Genomic DNA, 4,712 nt, shown 5'->3' with positions numbered 1-4,712 from the left:
GTTTCAGAGTGTATTTTAAGTATGATAATATATTTGTTCCATTAATTAACGATGGGAAGAAAATAAAATAAGTGAAAGATGTTTTATTATGCTTTTAGCCTATTTCTGAAAAGATTCAGAGAAGAAAATGTGGAGTTAGCTTTTATAATAAGGCAGAATAGTTTTTATTAACAAGTTAAGGAAACACATGTGCATGTATGAAGCTGAGCAGGTAATATGCTGTGCGGATTTATAGTGAAGGTTTAGTTTCTGGAAATAGCTATAAAACATCTCAGCCACATTTAGAAAGTGAGTCCAAGCCTGATTAAAGCCTTTTCCCTAACTCGGGCAAGCTTTAGATCGAATTGGTTGATTTGGTTGCAGATGGCAAAATGAAATACTTTTCATCTGTTACAATTTGTGGGAAGATACGTAAAATAACCTATATAAAAGGATGATACTGTTCTGTTAATGTTCTGCCTTATAGACGTCATGTCAGCTAGGAGAAGCTCGTTATGAGGAAATTCATAAGCAGAGAAAGTTTCACTTACAACACATCTGCGTCAGCAGAACTCATTATGGTTTACACTGAGAATTTATTGAGGCTCACCCTCAGTGGGCAAAGATCAAGACCAATACTTTTTTATTCTATGTCTTGCATGCTTCTTTGTAAGGGAAATGAGAAGATAAAATAAGATTTTTGAGTCTTTTAAAACCCTTTACAAAGAGGGATATTTATCCTACCTCTAGTATAATGAGCATATTCCTCTTGTAATTGGTAGTAAAGTCCCTGTTATGGATATGTTTACTGAAGATCTTGGTCTTTGAAATATGTTAATCTCTCAGTTTCTTTGGAGTTTTATATGAAGCAGAATGTGTGAAGAGAATAACGTGACCTTATAACAATATAATACATTAGATGCAAAATAAAATGCCACTGTTCTAAAGCTGGTGCTTGAAGATTGCACTTTCCTGACTGGGAGGAAGTATGCTTTTAGCATTAGATAAACGCTAAGCAGATTTGCTATGTAACCTAGGTGAGAACAGGGAGCTAAGGCACTGAGAGGGACTTTGTTTCAAGGAATACTATCCAGCTTGTAAGAGGAAGAACTAGTAAAGTAAAATTTCCACTTCAATGCTTTAACAGGTTCAAATGCACTGGTTCTTCCTCTGGTTCTGAAACCATACAGATCTTTGTCTGGACTCACAGTTTTCTTTTCCTCACCTTTTTTGGTTAGGAGTGTTTTCCTGCAGACTTCTCTGTCCTTCCTTGTTGGTCTCAAAATCACTCACTATGGGAATAATTTTCCAGCTAACATTCAGTTGTCAGCTAGAATCTGTTGTCCTAGCGACATGCTCTGTTTACTAAGCTAATTGGGAATTCAAGGCATTTTCTACACTTGGACTGACACAGATATCCTGCAGTTCTTTGCTTGGTTTTTCTCTGAGCAGCATTCCGCCTTACCCTCCATCATTCTCTCCAAAATTAATCTCAATACTTTATTTATAAAGTATTTTAGTTTCTGATTTTCCTTATGAGTTTCCAGAATGTACAACACTACAGCCTTATAATGCTTTTGTATGTCTGATGCTTGTTCTTTCTCAGTGCCACTTAAATGGGAAATGTTTATAAACCAACACAGTCCAGATGATTTTTTCTTGTTAATAGAAAGTGAAAAGAAAAATCGTTCTCATTAGAGCCATTGAAAAGCTCTGCATACAAATATCTATCCTGTCTGATATATAAATCATCATTGATCTTACAAAGAAAAGAAATGCTGGATAACCCCAGCCAGCAACTCAGCCCCACGCAGCCGCTCACTCACTCTCCCCTGGTGGGATGGGGGAGAGAAGAGTGAAAGTGAGAAAACTCGTGGATTGAGATAAAGACAGTTTAATAGGGAAAGCAAAAGCCATGCACGCAAGCAAAGCAAACCAAGGAATTCATTCACTCCTTCCCATCGGCAGGCAGGGGTTCAGCCATCTCCAGGAAAGCAGGGCTCCATCATGTGTAACGGTGACTTGCGAAGACAAATGCCATCACTCTGAACGTCCCCCCCTTCCTTCTTCTTCCCCCAGCTTTATATGCTGAGCATGATGTCATATGGTGTGGAATATCCTTTGGTCAGTTGGGGTCAGCTGTCCCGGCTGTGTCCCCTCCCAGCTTCTTGTGCCCCCCCAGCCTGCTCGCTGGTGGGGTGGGGTGAGGAGCAGAAAAGGCCTTGGCTGTGTGTAAGCACTGCTCGGCAGTGATGAAACATCCCTGTGTCATCAACACTGTTTCCAGCACAAATCCAAAACACAGCCCCGTACGAGCTACTGTGAAGAAAATTAACTCTATCCCAGCCAAAAGCAGCACAATTAAAGGAGAAAATTTATTTCTACTGAACCAAGATGAAAATGCTTAATAATAATTCATTGTTCATTTTGGAGAGAGGTGGACAGTTCTGTAATTAGAAAGGAGCTGGGGAGTAACAAGAGATTAAAATATGACTGTCTAAATTAATACTGTGAAAAAGATTAAAATATGGGTATGTAAATGAATATTGCTCAAAGAAATGTGAGGTTCACTTTCACACATTAAGACAAAATTATAAAGCAGAATGTACTGGTGTGCACAAACAAGTTACTATGTAAAATAGAGTAATCTAAATAAGTTGCTAAGTGTAAAAACATTTTTTATGTGTTGCCATTTCTTTGCTAATGAAGATGTCTTTTTAATTTTGTATTTATTCCTTTACAACTTTCTGATGCAGCATGAATTCAGATTCATAAAGCCAGCAGTTTAGGACAAGCGCAGATACTGCCTTGGGTTCACATTTGTGGATCTTTGCGTGTGCAGGTTCTCATACTCAATTGTGTATGTTCAGTCGTTGACATTCATGTTGCTTTTTCTGAATTTCAAACATCAATCATGAGTGCATGAAACAGATCAACAGTAGGGCAGTGACAGTGCTGTGAGATCTCTATTTATTTGAACTAATTGGCTGCATCTATACAAGTAAAGTGAGTGTGTCTGGAAACATTTCTTGGTGCTGAGGCCACCTGGCTCAGAGTGGCGTGTGTATATGCTGGTGAGCTCTCTTGGTCTCCAAAACGGAGTAGCCGCAATACGAACAGCCTGTGTCCAAACAGAAACGATGATTATGAGTTTTATGGGACAGAGCTAGCTGACATAGGCTGAAAGCATGCCAAGGGCTATTTGAAACAGTTTTACAGAAAAGCTGATCTCATTCTAATGCATAGGAATGTTCCTGACTGTTGTTAAGTTTACCAGTCTGTTTGTCATCATTAGCTCTGAAACGCTGAGAAGGTGTGAAGATACCGTGAAGCGGGTCTATGCTGTCATACCATAACCTGTGGCAGGTCATAGAAGGTGTAATTAAATTTCATAACCTCACTAATCATAGGTGCTACTCCTCTCAAATCCCAAAAATATCATGCAAGGTCTGATCCGAAGCCCAATGTAGTCAATAGAAAAACAGAGATGTATACATATGTATACATACAGCTGCGTATATGTAAACTATACGCATTTTTAATAAACAGGAAATTCAGACATCATCTATGTTTTTTATCTTCCTAAATCTGAGGTCAAATCCAAGGAGAACCAGGACAACTGTACAATCTGTTTCTACACAGCAAGAGGCATAGCTGAAAGTTTCAGCTTCTGCAGGGCTTGGATTTTTTTTTTTCTTTTTTACTCTCTTTGTTAATGGCAGTGATTTTCAACTTATTAGCCCCAGCTGCCTCGTCTTCCTTTAATCTTGATACAGCAAAAGCTGTTTGGGGGCTCAGGACTGGCCATGGACACACCATTTTCTAATGGCTTTGTGTGGGAAAACTGTCTGCCCATAACTGTCAGTGCTGCAAACACTCCTTTAAAATCCTGTAAGCCAGAGCGCCTCAGGCAGGTTTCTGCAGCTGTGCTATCTCCTCTCATTGTTTTTGTGACTCCGAGACTGCCTGACCCACTGCATTTTGCTGCCAGGGCCAATTCTGCGATATATATGCTAGGCGAAACAGGTGGTTGCCTAGGGCAAGAAGATATTAAAAGCAGCAGTGATTGTTTCATTGCCTAAATGGCTCCAAGAGACTGTTTCAGTTTTCTTCTGATAGCAAGAGCCCCAGAACAAGGCACTGGCCTGTTTAGCCCTTTGGGTTCAGAAGGCAAGATAAAAGTTTGGCTCAGAAGGTTTGTGCCTGGAAGACACCAGTTATTTCCATTTGTCTCCTGAGCCCTTTATGGCCTCCAAGGACTTTTACATCTTGGGACTTTGTGTGCCTCAGAAATTCCAACTTGTGCAACATTAATGTAAATAGGCATTCACAATTGGAAAGTTTTCTGCAGAAGAGTGCATCAAAATCTTGCGACTGTGGAAAATATTAAGTTTATTTAATTTTCCTACTTGATTATTCTTTTCCCTGAGCTGTCCAAGATACTTCCATTAGTATGTTTTTTTCTTCTTGTCCAAGTTCTTCCCCATGGTTCTGAAGGTTTCAAGTATGTATTTAGCTGACTTGCTATTTATCTGTTTTACAACAATGTACTCTCTCTGACAGGTCCAGCTCCCATGTATCTACTGAGAGAGATATGGTTCCCATATACAGCATCTTCAGAAGATCTCACTGGAGTTTATCACAATCCAGTCTGAAAGCAATTTTCTTCTCTCTCGTCTTTAGCCTTTGGCCATTAGGCTCAGATCATATTTCTTCCAATTTATTAATATTCT

Source organism: Fulmarus glacialis, unplaced genomic scaffold (assembly GCF_000690835.1).
Source record: "Fulmarus glacialis isolate BGI_N327 unplaced genomic scaffold, ASM69083v1 scaffold44856, whole genome shotgun sequence".
In the NCBI taxonomy this organism is placed as follows: domain Eukaryota; kingdom Metazoa; phylum Chordata; class Aves; order Procellariiformes; family Procellariidae; genus Fulmarus; species Fulmarus glacialis.
The sequence above is the reverse complement of the archived record's forward strand: the minus strand, read 5'-3'. Positions refer to the sequence as shown.